Genomic DNA, 16535 nt, shown 5'->3' on the forward strand with positions numbered 1-16535 from the left:
TGCCACAGAGGGGCTGTTGTCCTCATGTTGCCTTGCCACAGGGCTTGTGGGGGATGGCCAGTCGTCGTCTTGTGGGTGCCCCTGCGTGGTATCCTCATGTTGTACGGGATGGGACAGACAGGGGGATTGGGACAGGTCATGGATGGATCTGACTTCGACATCCCCGTTTTCTGTGTCCGAGCATGCTGCCATCAATGGGGTGTCACCTATGGTGCTGCTGCCACCAGAGGCAGTGCCTTCTGTGGCATCCATTGGGGGGACCTGTGGTGGTGGTGTTGTGGGCATGCTGGCTGCTGGGGTGCCTGTTGATGTTCCCTCCTCTGTGCTGCCACCTGATTTGTGCTGCTGCCGTGTCTTGATGCGTGCAGCTGAGGTGGAGGGTCTCTGGCCGTTGGTCTTGGCCCTCTTTGCAGGTGTGCTGGTAGGGGTGTCCTGTAGCTCGTCGTTTGGATCGGACCCTGTGGTGGAGTAAAGGAGGGCGAGGGTTATTGATGGGTCTGTGGGAATTGGAATGGCATTGTATCACATGCTTTGGGGTGGTACCTGAGGGTGATTTGGGTCGGGGCCTTGGAGGTGCTTTAATTTGTGTGTGGAGTGAGGGTGCAGTTGTTTGGCAGCCTGCAGTTAGGGTGTGCCTGCTGCACGTGTAGTGCGTGTATTAGGGGTTTTTAATTATTTATGTATTTATTGTGGGTTTTAACGTGCGCTATCAGGCCGATGTGTGTGGACGTTCTCCTGGACATGTGTTTCTGTTGCACTATGTGGACGCATGGTACTTCACATGGATGGACTGTGTGGATTTGGCATTGTTTTATCGGGCCCACCTACCTGAATCTTCGGATGTCTGCACTCCTTTCTCCATCCCTCCGACTCCCTCTATGCTCTCCATTCCGATGGTGGAGGCACAGATTTCTTCCCAGGGGGTCAACTTGATGGGTGATTCAGGACCTCCCCCGGTGGCTGTGGCAATGTTGCGGTTGGCAGAGAGTATGCTGCGGACGCGTATCCGCAGGTCGTCCCATCGCTTGCGGCATTGCTGTGGGGTGCGGGGTGCGGTCCCCACCGCACTTACCCGCTGTGCCACCAGAGCCCATATGGTCTTCTTGTTTGCAAGTGCCGTTCTGGTCATTTGCGTGGAGAAGACGACGGCAGCATTCTCCTGGAGGGTCTCTGTTAGCACGGTGAGTTCCTCACGGGAGAAGTGGACCTGCCGCTTGCGGTCGCACGCTTTCTTCGCTACTTTTCCCATTTTTCTTGGTTTCGCTAGGGTGGGTGACGGGTTGGGGTGTGTTTCAGGGTAGTGATTTTAGTGGTTGTGTGGTTTTAGTGGTTTTATAGGTGTACGGCGGGATGTTTCCCGTTCCGGGCCCATGTTTTTACTTCCGTTTCCGTATATTTCCGGTCACCGTACTTTCCGGTAGGCGCACACTGCGGTGACCGCTAAGAGGGGTGACGGTATAGCACCTAGGGCGCCGTACGGCGGCGGTGTGGGCCGTTTTGGGGTCATTTCCGCCATCGCGGACTTTGCACTTCCGCCGTGGCGTGGTGCTCGTGCCCGATGGGTCGGAATGGGCCGCACTTTGCTCCTTCGTGCAATGGCGGAAACGCTATTTACGCTGTGGCGCTCCGGTCAGTCACTTTCCGCCAGGGTCGTAATGAGGGCCATAGACTGACCGAACCTGATGCATTTGTGACTGAGCATGTTAACCCTGATAATAATAATAATGTGCATTTATATAGCGCTACGAACCCTCAGGCATCTGAGCGCTGCTTATTATTACCCACGGTGGGTGGTGCTCATTTATCCACCTCGGAAGGATAAAAGGCTGAGTTTGGCCCTGCCGGGATTCGAACCTGCGTCAGCAGGCTCTGCACAGATGCTAAAGTGAACGCTGTACTCGCTGTGCTATCGCACAGGCTTATGTTGGTGGACTAGCAAGCTAGTTGCCCCAGAGACCTTTATTACTGGCTGCAGGTTATGAATTATCAGTGCACAATAGAGGCTCTTTTTGAGGTTACTACAGATAAAATAACATTGAAGTGTTTGATACCTATGTTTGTAGCTGGTGCATTAACCTACTGAGCTATATTATAGGCTCTGGCTTAGCGTGGTCTTGGAAATATTCCTGCAAGCACTATTTGGAATGGTATCATTCAGTGCGTGACGGCCTTTCTTTCCTGGGAATCAAAGATAACAATGCCCCTAAAACTGGAAGTATTTGGTGCCATGTACCACCATCAATACTTAGCCCAAAGTGCCCAGAGCAAAGTAACAGTGCGGCAGAGGACTAAGAGTAATGTGCACTTCCTTTTGTGAATATGGGTACATTTACTCATGCGTAAATGACACATCTGAAGGGGACGGAAGTGCTTATGGGGGCACGCGCCACCTTTCATGATTCAGCACCGAAGCATTTTCAGCTATGAGCCACCATCCTCGCCAGTCATCCCAAGCCAGCTTGGCAACTGCATCGCAGGCTCACCCACCACCACACAGTGCACTTCTGCCATCGCCAGATGGTCTGGAGTGTTTGGAGGGCCATTTTAAGGGATTCTGGGGTTTAGGCCCAAACCAAAATCATTGCGGGATCCAGAATCTCTGGTCGCTCCCTTGTTCGGGATCATAGCCTATACCTCGTTATGATTTTACCACAGTTTGCTCTACAGAGCGAGGTAAAGTGCAACTCTTGGAGCAGACTGGACGACTCAGAACACTCACCCACACCAAAGGCGATGCTCCAACCTGAGCCCCAAGGCACGTCGCCAAGCACCACTGCGGTGGACACCAGCCGCAGGCACGGCAACCCGCTTGCACGCATTGGCCTCCATACACCAGGCTAACACATGAAGCACAACATCTCTGCCATCAGAAGGCAGCGTCCACCTACAAAGAAATTCGGACTAGCTGGACACATAGCTAGTCTCTTGCATTAGAATGCAGCTACCACTTACAACAAGAGTCTTTCTGAGAAATCTCATACCCTGGACTCCAGTCCCCAGAGGGAGTTCCCCACCACAACCGCATTGAGGCCATACTAATGGGATAAAGGCACTATATAAATGACAATCTACCACTACTACCCCCATCAGCAAGCAAAACACACACAGCCACCCCCACCAAGTCACCTTAACCTCAGCCCATCCTTTCTGGAATCAGAATAACAAACAAGTGGCATTTGTAGGACAGCATTGGAAGTCCACAGTGAGGATGCTTGTGTTCTTGCTCCGGTGCAAGACACTTGTTAACATTAGCAACCACAAGGGAGGTACATGGGCTGCAGTGCAGAGGCCGGACACAGATCAGTAGCCATAGTAACACGTACCCCAGCATCGGCCTAGAAGATGACCAGCCTCGCTGAGTGCAAATGTGCTCAATCTTGGATACAGGAGACAGATTGGAAGCAACGAGGAAGGTCTACAGCAGGATGCTGCACGTGTGCACATGCCGATGCACGGATAGTGTATACCGATCAGGAGCTAGCAGGATGCTGCACGTGTGCACATGCCGATGCACGGAGAGTGGATACCGATCAGGAGCTAGCAGGATGCTGCACGTGTGCACATGCCGATGCACGGAGAGTGGATTCTAACCAGGAGCTAGCAGGATGCTGCACGTGTGCACATGCCGATGCACGGAGAGTGGATACCGATCAGGAGCTAGCAGGATGCTGCACGTGTGCACATTCCAATGCACGGAGAGTGGATTCCGACCAGGACATGTGCACATGCCAATGCACGGAGAGTGGATACCGATCAGGAGCTAGCAGGATGCTGCACGTGTGCATATGCCAATGCACGGAGAGTGGATTCCGACCAGGAGCTAGCAGGATGGTGCACGTGTGCACATGCCAATGCACGGAGAGTGGATATCGACCAGGAGCTAGCAGGATGCTGCATGTGTGCACATACCGATGCACGGAAAGTGGATACCGATCAGGAGCTAGCAGGATGCTGCACTTGTGCACATGCCAATGCACTGAGAGTGGATACCGATCAGGAGCTAGCAGGATGCTGCACGTGTGCACATGCCAATGCACGGAGAGTGGATACCGATCAGGAGCTAGCAGGATGCTGCAAGTGTGCACATGCCAATGCACGGAGAGTGGATACCGACCACGAGCTAGCAGGATGCTGCACGGTGCACATGCCAAAGCACAGAGAGTGGATACCAATCAGGAGCTAGCAGGATGCTGCACGTGTGCACATGCCGATGCACGGAGAGTGTATACCGACCAGGAGCTAGCAGGATGCTGCACGTGTGCACATGCCAATGCACGGAGAGTGGATACCGACCACGAGCTAGCAGGATGCTGCACGGTGCAGAAGCCAATGCACGGAGAGTGGATACCGATCAGGAGCTAGCAGGATGCTGCACGTGTGCACATGCCAATGCACGGAGAGTGGATTCCGACCAGGAGCTAGCATGATGGTGCACGTGTGCACATGCCAATGCACGGAGAGTGAATACCGACCAGGAGCTAGCAGGATGCTGCACGTGTGCACATGCCAATGCACGGAGAGTGGATACCGATCAGGAGCTAGCAGGATGCTGCAAGTGTGCACATGCCAATGCACGGAGAGTGGATACCGACCACGAGCTAGCAGGATGCTGCACGGTGCACATGCCAAAGCACGGAGAGTGGATACCAATCAGGAGCTAGCAGGATGCTGCACGTGTGCACATGCCGATGCACGGAGAGTGTATACCGACCAGGAGCTAGCAGGATGCTGCACGTGTGCACATGCCAATGCACGGAGAGTGGATACCGACCACGAGCTAGCAGGATGCTGCACGGTGCAGAAGCCAATGCACGGAGAGTGGATACCGATCAGGAGCTAGCAGGATGCTGCACGTGTGCACATGCCAATGCACGGAGAGTGGATTCCGACCAGGAGCTAGCATGATGGTGCACGTGTGCACATGCCAATGCACGGAGAGTGAATACCGTACAGGAGCTAGCAGGATGCTGCACGTGTGCACATGCCAATGCACAGAGAGTGGATACTGATCAGAAGCTAGCAGGATGCTGCACGTGTGCACATGCCAATGCACGGAGCACGGAGAGTGGATACCGATCAGTAGCTAGCAGGATGCTGCACGTGTGCACATGCCAATGCACAGAGAGTGGATTCCGACCAGGAGCTAGCAGGTTGGTGCACGTGTGCACATGCCAATGCACGGAGAGTGGATTCCGACCAGGATGTGTGCACATGCCAATGCACAGAGAGTGGATTCCGACCAGGAGCTAGCAGGATGCTGCACGTGTGCACATGCCAATGCGCGGAGAGCTAGCAGGAGGCTGCACGTGTGCACATGCCAATGCACAGAGAGTGGATTCGGACCAGGAGCTAGCAGGATGCTGCACGTGTGCACATGCCAATGCACGGAGAGTGGAGCTAGCAGGATGGTGCACGTGTGGACATGCCAATGCACGGAGAGTGCATACCGATCAGGAGCTAGCAGGATGCTGCACGTGTGCACATGCCAATGCACGGAGAGTGGATACCGATCGGGAGCTAGCAGGATGCTGCAAGTGTCCACATGCCAATGCACGGAGAGTGGATTCCAACTAGGAGCTAGTAGGTTGGTGCACGTGTGCACATGCCAATGCACGGAGAGTGGATTCCGACCAGGACGTGTGCACATGCCAATGCACAGAGAGTGGATTCCGACCAGGAGCTAGCAGGATGCTGCACGTGTGCACATGCCAATGCGCAGAGAGCTAGCAGGAGGCTGCACGTGTGCACATGCCAATGCACAGAGAGTGGATTCGGACCAGGAGCTAGCAGGATGCTGCACGTGTGCACATGCCAATGCACAGAGAGTGGATATCGACCAGGAGCTAGCAGGATGGTGCACGTGTGCACATGCCGATGCACGGAGAGTGTATACCGACCAGGAGCTAGCAGGATGCTGCACGTGTGCACATGCCAATGCACGGAGAGTGGATACCGACCACGAGCTAGCAGGATGCTGCATGGTGCAGAAGCCAATGCACGGAGAGTGGATGCCGATCAGGAGCTAGCAGGATGCTGCACGTGTGCACATGCCAATGCACGGAGAGTGGATTCCGACCAGGAGCTAGTATGATGGTGCACGTGTGCACATGCCAATGCACAGAGAGTGGATACCGACCAGGAGCTAGCAGGATGCTGCACGTGTGCACATGCCAATGCACAGAGAGTGGATACTGATCAGAAGCTAGCAGGATGCTGCACGTGTGCACATGCCAATGCACGGAGCACGGAGAGTGGATACCGATCAGTAGCTAGCAGGATGCTGCACGTGTGCACATGCCAATGCACAGAGAGTGGATTCCGACCAGGAGCTAGCAGGTTGGTGCACGTGTGCACATGCCAATGCACGGAGAGTGGATTCCGACCAGGACGTGTGCACATGCCAATGCACAGAGAGTGGATTCCGACCAGGAGCTAGCAGGATGCTGCACGTGTGCACATGCCAATGCGCGGAGAGCTAGCAGGAGGCTGCACGTGTGCACATGCCAATGCACAGAGAGTGGATTCGGACCAGGAGCTAGCAGGATGCTGCACGTGTGCACATGCCAATGCACGGAGAGTGGAGCTAGCAGGATGGTGCACGTGTGGACATGCCAATGCACGGAGAGTGCATACCGATCAGGAGCTAGCAGGATGCTGCACGTGTGCACATGCCAATGCACGGAGAGTGGATACCGATCAGGAGCTAGCAGGATGCTGCAAGTGTCCACATGCCAATGCACGGAGAGTGGATTCCAACCAGGAGCTAGCAGGTTGGTGTACGTGTGCACATGCCAATGCACGGAGAGTGGATTCCGACCAGGACGTGTGCACATGCCAATGCACAGAGAGTGGATTCGGACCAGGAGCTAGCAGGATGCTGCACGTGTGCACATGCCAATGCACGGAGAGTGGAGCTAGCAGGATGGCGCACGTGTGCACATGCCAATGCACGGAGAGTGCATACCGATCAGGAGCTAGCAGGATGCTGCACGTGTGCACATGCCAATGCACGGAGAGTGGATACCGATCAGGAGCTAGCAGGATGCTGCAAGTGTCCACATGCCAATGCACGGAGAGTGGAGCTAGCAGGATGGTGCACGTGTGCACATGCCAATGCACGGAGAGTGCATACCGATCAGGAGCTAGCAGGATGCTGCACGTGTGCACATGCCAATGCACGGAGAGTGGATACCGATCAGGAGCTAGCAGGATGCTGCACGTGTGCACATGCCAATGCACGGAGAGTGGATACCGACCACGAGCTAGCAGGATGCTGCACGGTGCAGAAGCCAATGCACGGAGAGTGGATACCGATCAGGAGCTAGCAGGATGCTGCACGTGTGCACATGCCAATGCACGGAGAGTGGATTCCGACCAGGAGCTAGCATGATGGTGCACGTGTGCACATGCCAATGCACGGAGAGTGGAAACCGACCAGGAGCTAGCAGGATGCTGCACGTGTGCACATGCCAATGCACGGAGAGTGGATACTGATCAGAAGCTAGCAGGATGCTGCACGTGTGCACATGCCAATGCACGGAGCACGGAGAGTGGATACCGATCAGTAGCTAGCGGGATGCTGCACGTGTGCACATGCCAATGCACGGAGAGTGGATTCCGACCAGGAGCTAGCATGATGGTGCACGTGTGCACATGCCAATGCACGGAGAGTGGATACCGACCAGGAGCTAGCAGGATGCTGCACGTGTGCACATGCCAATGCACGGAGAGTGGATACTGATCAGAAGCTAGCAGGATGCTGCACGTGTGCACATGCCAATGCACGGAGCACGGAGAGTGGATACTGATCAGTAGCTAGCAGGATGCTGCACGTGTGCACATGCCAATGCACAGAGAGTGGATTCCGACCAGGAGCTAGCAGGTTGGTGCACGTGTGCACATGCCAATGCACGGAGAGTGGATTCCGACCAGGACGTGTGCACATGCCAATGCACAGAGAGTGGATTCCGACCAGGAGCTAGCAGGATTCTGCACGTGTGCACATGCCAATGCGCGGAGAGCTAGCAGGAGGCTGCACGTGTGCACATGCCAATGCACAGAGAGTGGATTTGGACCAGGAGCTAGCAGGATGCTGCACGTGTGCACATGCCAATGCACGGAGAGTGGAGCTAGCAGGATGGTGCACGTGTGGACATGCCAATGCACGGAGAGTGCATACCGATCAGGAGCTAGCAGGATGCTGCACGTGTGCACATGCCAATGCACGGAGAGTGGATACCGATCAGGAGCTAGCAGGATGCTGCAAGTGTCCACATGCCAATGCACGGAGAGTGGATTCCAACCAGGAGCTAGCAGGTTGGTGCACGTGTGCACATGCCAATGCACAAAGAGTGGATTCCGACTAGGACGTGTGCACATGCCAATGCACAGAGAGTGGATTCCGACCAGGAGCTAGCAGGATGCTGCACGTGTGCACATGCCAATGCGCGGAGAGCTAGCAGGAGGCTGCACGTGTGCACATGCCAATGCACAGAGAGTGGATTCGGACCAGGAGCTAGCAGGATGCTGCACGTGTGCACATGCCAATGCACAGAGAGTGGCGCTAGCAGGATGGTGCACGTGTGCACATGCCAATGCACGGAGAGTGCATACCGATCAGGAGCTAGCAGGATGCTGCACGTGTGCACATGCCAATGCACGGAGAGTGGATACCGATCAGGAGCTAGCAGGATGCTGCAAGTGTCCACATGCCAATGCACGGGGAGTGGAGCTAGCAGGATGGTGCACGTGTGCACATGCCAATGCACGGAGAGTGCATACCGATCAGGAGCTAGCAGGATGCTGCACGTGTGCACATGCCAGTGCACGGAGAGTGGATACCGATCAGGAGCTACCAGGATGCTGCAAGTGTCCACATGCCAATGCACGGAGAGTGGAGCTAGCAGGATGGTGCACGTGTGCACATGCCAATGCACAGAGAGTGGATTCGGACCAGGAGCTAGCAGGATGCTGCATGTGTGCACATGCCAATGCACGGAGAGTGGAGCTAGCAGGATGGTGCACGTGTGCACATGCCAATGCATGGAGAGTGCATACCGATCAGGAGCTAGCAGGATGCTGCACGTGTGCACATGCCAATGCACGGAGAGTGGAGCTAGCAGGATGGTGCACGTGTGCACATGCCAATGCACGGAGAGTGCATACCGACCAGGAGCTAGCAGGATGCTGCACGTGTGCACATGCCAATGCACGGAGAGTGGAGCTAGCAGGATGGTGCACGTGTGCACATGCCAATGCACGGAGAGTGCATACCGATCAGGAGCTAGCAGGATGCTGCACGTGTGGCAGACATAGACTGAGATTAGATGGGGACCTTGTTTATCAAGTGGTGCTGCCATTAGTGAGCTAAGTAGCACTTGACTTTGTGTTGCACAGTATAGAGAGGATCACTATCATTGCCTATGTGGCAATATTGCAGCCAGTTAAACCATAAGCGAGAAGTTTCTGAGCAGTGCACCCTTTGAACAAAATGTCTCTCTTAGGGGCTGACAATTTTGGCCAGTGTTAATTTTAACGGGTGTGGGCCAGATTCTCAAACTATTTTGTTAGCGCGCTCCAGCACTAATGTATGCAAAGGGTCTGGACAGCGCAGTTTTGTGCCACTGTCCAGCTGCTCCTGAAATATGCAGGTCACCTGTGAGAATAAGGTGACGTGCCCTTTTCAGTAAAGAGTGCAAATTACAACAGAAAAAAAGGCGCACCCTGTGAGCTTTTATCATTTGCTCTTATTTTTGAGAATCTGGCCATGTGGGATTAAATGAGTTGCCCAGGATCAAACACTTTGGTTAAGAGGTGAAGCAGGGATTGGAGCACAGTCAGTAATACCTGCACTTCACCAGCATTATTCCTAGTTCTAGCACAGCAAGGTGCCATCATTTGTTAATGTTTGATTTTTATTAACTAAAATAATAAATACCCTGTTTTATAGACCGGTCTTGGAAATGTTACAAATCGCATAAACCAACATGCCAATATATACATTTTTTACATGACAGGCACATGTTGTGCAAATGGACAATGATTCTACAGCTTCATTTTCTCCATCATCAAAAGAAGAAATACACCTCCCACGTGGTATTGCAGATTGTTATTCGTGATGTGTAGAAGAACATTAAAACAATTGTACAACAACCAAAAACATTTTTTTGTAGTGTTATATAAGCGGACCTGAAAACAAACTCACCAGAGGCCTGTGCTTTTTGGTCTTGTCTCTTCTGGGTAGGAGCCCTTCCACTCAAGTGCCCTACTTGAAAAGGAAAAGCAAGCAATGGGCTTGACAATGCCACCAGCATGTGAGAAGGCAAACCTTTTCATAGAGGACAGAACAGTACCAAACGGTTCAATAAGATGATTTGCCCAGGATCACTGTATTGTCTAGTGGTAACGCCAGGATTTAGGATAAACATCTTTGCTTTCACAGTCTAGCAATTGGCTACACAATCACTTCTCAGAACATACACTGTGTGCTCTTCCCTGGGGTGTCTGTCCAGTTTTACACCCTTTGTTTGCAATAACAGAGCTCTAGGCCTGCACCCTGGCGCAATGTAACTAGGCCAGCACCGCACTGATGCAATGTAACTAGCCCAGCACCACACTGGTGCAATGTAACTAGGCCAGCACCGCACTGATGCAATGTAACTAGCCCAGCACCGTACTGATGCAATGTTACTAGCCCAGCACTGCACGGGTACAATGTAACTAGCCCAGCACCGCACTGGTGAAATGTAACTAGGCCAGCACCGCACTGATGCAATGTAACTAGCCCAGCACCACACTGGTACAATGAAACTAGCTCAGCACCGCACTGGTGCAATGTAACTAGGCCAGCACAGCACTGATGTAATGTAACTAGCCCAGCACCACACTGGTGCAATGTAACTAGGCCAGCACCGCACTGATGCAATGTAACTAGCCCAGCACTGCACTGGTGCAATATTACTAGCCCAGCACTGCACTGGTGCAATGTAACTAGACCAGCACCGCACTGGTGCAATGTAACTAGGCCAGCACCACACTGGTGCAATGTAACTAAGCCAGCACCGCATTGGTGCAATGTAATTAGCCCAGCACCACACTGGTGCAACGTAACTAGCCCAGCACCGCACAGGTACAATGTTACTAGCTCAGCACTGTACTGGTGCAATGTAACTATCCCAGCACCGCACGGGTGTAATGTAACTAGGCCAGCACCACACTGGTGCAATGTAACTAGCCCAGCACCACACGGGTGCAATGTAAATAGCCCAGCACCGCACCAATGCAATGTAACTAGGCCAGCACTGCACTGAGGCAATGTAACTAGCCCAGCACTGCACTGGTGCAATGTAACTAGCTCAGCACCGCACTGGTGCAATGTAAGTAGCCCAGCACCGCACTGGTGCAATGTAACTAGCCCAGCTCCGTAGTGATGCAATGTAACTAGCCCAGCACCGTACTGATGTAATGTTACTAGCCCAGCACTGCACGGGTACAATGTTACTAGCCCAGCACCACACTGGTGCAATGTAACTAGCCCAGCATGGCACGGGTACAATGTAACTAAGCCAGCACTGCAGTGGTGCAATGTAACTAGGCCAGCACCACACTGATGCAATGTAACTAGCCCAGCACCGCACTGGTGCAATGTAACTAGCCCAGCACCGCACTGATGAAATGTAACTAGCCCAGCACCACACTGGTGCAATGTAACTAGGCCAGCACCGCACTGATGCAATGTAACTAGCCCAGCCCCGCACTGGTGCAATGTAACTAGCCCAGCACCGCACTGGTGCAATGTAACTAGTCCAGCACCGCACTGGTGCAATGTAACTAAGCCAGCACAGCACTGGTGCAATGTAATTAGCCCAGCACCACACTGGTGCAATGTAATTAGCCCAGCACCGCACGGGTACAATGTTACAATGTTACTAGTCCAGCACTGTACTGGTGCAATGTAACTAGCCCAGCACCGCACGGGTGCAATGTAACTAGGCCAGCACTGCACTGAGGCAATGTAACTAGCCCAGCACTGCACTGGTGCAATGTAACTAGCTCAGCACCGCACTGGTGCAATGTAATTAGCCCAGCACCGTACTGATGCAATATAACTAGCCCAGCACCGTACTGATGCAATGTTACTAGCCCAGCACTGCACGAGTACAATATTACTAGCCCTGCACCGTACGATGTAATGTAACTAGTCCAGCATGACACGGGTACAATGTTGCTAGCCCAGCACAGTACTGGTGCAATGTAACTAGCCCAGCACTGCACCGAAGCAATGTAACTAGGCCAGCACCGCACTGAGGCAATGTAACAACCCAGCACCGCACTGGAGCTATGTAACTAGCTCAGCACCGAACTGGTGCAATGTAATTAGCCTAGCACTACACTGGTGCAATGTAAGTAGCCCAGCACCGTACTGTTGCAATGTAACTAGCCCAGCACCGCACTGATGCAATGCAACTAGCCCAGCACGGCATGGGTACAATGTTACTAGCCCAGCACCGTACTGGTGCAATGTAACTAGCCCAGAACCGCACGGGTGCAATGTAACTAGCCCAGCACCACACGGGTGCAACGTAAAAAGCCCAGCACCGCACTGATGCAATGTAACTAGGCCAACACCGCACTGATGCAATCTAACTAGCCCAGCACTACGCTGGAGCTATGTAACTAGCTCAGCACTAAACTGGTGCAATGTAATTAGCCCAGCACCGCACTGGTGCAATGTAAGTAGCCCAACACCGTACTGATGCAATGTAACTAGCCCAGCACCGCACTGATGCAATGTTACTAGCCCAGCACCGCACAGGTACAATGTTACTAGCCCAGCACTGTACTTGTGCAATGTAACTAGCCCAGCACGGCATGGGTACAATGTTACTAGCCCAGCACTGTACTGGTGCAATGTAACTAGCCCAGCACCGCACTGGTGCAATGTAACTAGCCCAGCACTGCACTGGTGCAATGTAACTAGCCCAGCACCGCACTGGTGCAATGTAACTAGGCCAGCACCGCACTGAGGTAATGTAACTAGCCCAACACCACACTGGTGCAATGTAATTAGCCCAGCACCGCACTGAGGCAATGTAACTAGCCCAGCACCGCACTGGTGTAATGTAACTAGCCCAGCATGGCACGGGTACAATGTTACTAGCCCAGCACCGTACTGATGCAATGTAACTAGCCCAGCATCGCACAGGTGCAATGTAACTAGGCCAGCACAGCACTGGTGCAATGTAACTAGGCCAGCACCACACTGGTGAAATGTAACTAGCCCATCCTGTGCACATGCTTTTTTGTAACACAGTGGATGTTACGATCACCAAAGTCCATATACAACACTCAAGATTATCTTGGGCAGAGGAAAGGCTGAGCCAGCCTTGCTGAAATGATCTAGGATCTCGCATATAGACACAGATCTCTGCAACAAGTGCTTAACAGACTGAGCATTGTTGGCAAGTTGCCCAATGTCATGCAGGACACCTCAAGCAAGTCCTGGTTTTCCCTATTGCTTGCTCGGATATTGTTAGGCCCATACTTACCATGGGAAGAAAGAAAACAACACGTTCCAGCATGGAATGTAAAAACTAGAACTGGCTTGCGGTGTCTTGCATGACCAAGGGAAACCTGGCAGCTATGTCTGAGCTATCAAGGTCCTCAAATGTAATATGCACTTCAGCTTTGGTCAGCCAGCACACAGCAGGCAATGTGATGCATAGCAGCGCTGTATCCAATGAACATTTGGAAAACTACATCCATAATCATGCCTGACTTGACATGATCAGTGATGTTATTCACAGAACACTGGGGACCAGCATGTGATTGAAAGGTCATGATGGCCTTGAAACCACTCATCAAACTCAAGAACAGGTGGGTGAGGTCTCAGCTGGGAAGTACAGTTGCCAGATGAACAGTGTGACATCTTTACAGGTGCAAAGCGTGGTTCCTGCCGCATTGCTACAGAGGTAAGGGGCAATTACCCCACCTGTCCCCTTGTACTCTGTGCCTAGGGCACCAGTGATTCAGAGGCTGGGCTGCCTGGGTTGTGTACATCCCTGCTAATGCCTCTTGCTCGGCCCAGAACTAGAAGGTGCCTTTGCCACTTGGCAGGAGGAAAAGTTCAACTTTCAAACTGGCAGTGGCAGAAGAAAGAGAGAGGGAAAGAGCCCCAGCCAACTATAAAGTCACTGCAAGGCCCCTGCTTTGTGAGGTATGTTCCTGTTTCAGGAGCCATTATTTGCCCCACGCCCTTATATTGGCCAAAGTCTTGGGGAGCATACAGAGCGCCTGGGGACCAATTCCGTTGGTGACGGTGCGCTATATAAGTACCTTTAACATAACATAACATAACATAGACATGGCAGAGTGGGTCAGATCAAGTTGCTATTATTTTCATTTGATTTTCAATAAAAATAAGTACTTATTCCTTTTTTGGCGTTTTATACAGTGCCACATGCAGAGGAATCCACTTCAAAGCACTAGGGCGCGGATGGGTTGAAGGTTAGGAAAAGGATAATTGGAAGGGGTGAGGGTGGGGAGCACTTCATGTAAGTATACTGTCTGTATTATTGTACCCCATCACTGTATCCCACTTGTTGTACAGCGCCCCGGTGCTTCCCAACTAAGGCTGGCACTACATAAAACCCAGCAAACACATACATGCATTGGGCAATACAAGGATGGTTGCAAATCTCTATCCCTATATATACAGCAGAAAATCTGTTAGTTTGTTCCATATACAATTCCACACCGTTCCACCAATCTGCACCAAATTCTGCATAGTTGCCTGATAGGACCCTCCGGACATTACTGGCTTCATGGCATTTGGACACCCCTACCCTAGGCCCTAAGATGCAGCGTTTCTGAGATATCTGCCTTGCAACACATCGCAACGCACTGTACCGCGCTAGGGTGAGGCGACGGGTGGGGAGAGCATGCAGAAGATCCCAGTATACTGCAGCACGCCAACTCTTGCCCCGCCACATCTGTTCCGGGGTATGTCAGCCAGCCACACACGCCCGTTCTCACTAAAGTTTACTTCAGGGTGCAAAGTACATCAAGCGAAAAGCGACTCGGAAATGCGACCTACAGGATCATTGATTTTCAACAATCGATGAGAGTGCTGTCATGTCTGTCTACAGAACACGTGCAAAGTATGGGTACTTTTTGCTAGTTGTATTATAATAAAGTATAGAGCTATATAGTGTATATAGTATTCTTATAATGCAAATATATAATTCAATGCAATTTGCAGGGAATCTAGACAGATTTGATATGCATTAAATCTCTTTAGATTAATTATCTTTAGAAAATGCATTGCAAACTTTGTTACTTTTTTCTCTTGCAACAACGTTCCTCTTTATTTGACATCCGTTTTACAGCAGTTCACAAATAAAATACAATAACAGTTTGATAATACACAAAAATCAATAAAAGCGCAATCTGATAAAATAATACATTGTTTTACTGAACTAAATAAAATTTTAATATTCAGATATAAGCGAGATAATACAAAACAAGAGCCTTACCCTGATGATGGTTGTGTTCACAAACAACTGCAACAATAACCGCACCAACGAATGTATAATGTAAATCTTCTGGATTAAAACATTTAAAAAATCAAACATATAAAAAAAAGAGAATTTATAAAACTATTTTGAAATGCAAGTGAATAGATGCCCCCTTTGCCCCTGGGAATTGCATTGCAGTATATGATCCCGTGTGATCTACTGGGGGTGCATGTCTCTACGTCTTCTGCATTTACTTCACCATACATTCACTTTGTCACATTTTACTTCCTCATCCCTTTACTTCTTCTGTCTTTCACCTCTTCTAACATTTACTTCGTCATAAGAGGGGGTGGCCCGTCTGTAAGCCCCTTTCTTTTCTCACCCATATTCTTCTCCCCTACCGACCCCTTGACCCCAACCCTAACATTACAGCTAACCTTACCACATCCATTGCCACCAGGACAATGTGAAGATGAAGGTGAATCAGATGTCTGAAGAAGTAAGTGTGGCAGTGTTTCAAGCTAAGTTAAGTGAAGAGGGTTCCCATCTTCATCTTGTATCCTGGCTTGCAACATGATGTGCTACTACTGACTTCTGCAGTTGTATTCACTCTCCCCTCTTGCTTCTCCACTCTTTTTGACTGCTTACTCTTGTTTCTCTCCTCCACTCTCCCTTTTTCTATCTCCTCCCCTCCTCCCCTTACTTTCTTCTACGCACTTACTCTGTCAGAATTGTCCCTGGACTTAGTATGATAGCAACCTCGTCTGTCGCTCCCCCATCCCCTTACTTGTTCCCCCCAGCACTATCTGAAATGTCATCAGTCCTAGTGTGATAGTCGCTTGTTTTGTTCCTCCCCTCCCTTTCTGCACCCCTCTCCCTCACCTTTTGTTTTTCTCCGGCTCTACCAGAAATGTTGTCGAGCCTAGTACGGTAGTCGCCTGTCTGTTTCCATTTCCTTCCCATTCTCCCCCTCCCTTCCTTATTTATGTCTTAGCTCTTGCACTATCTGAAATGACGTCA

Source organism: Ambystoma mexicanum, chromosome 14 (genome assembly GCF_040938575.1).
Source record: "Ambystoma mexicanum isolate Mex_15411 chromosome 14, UKY_AmexF1_1, whole genome shotgun sequence".
In the NCBI taxonomy this organism is placed as follows: domain Eukaryota; kingdom Metazoa; phylum Chordata; class Amphibia; order Caudata; family Ambystomatidae; genus Ambystoma; species Ambystoma mexicanum.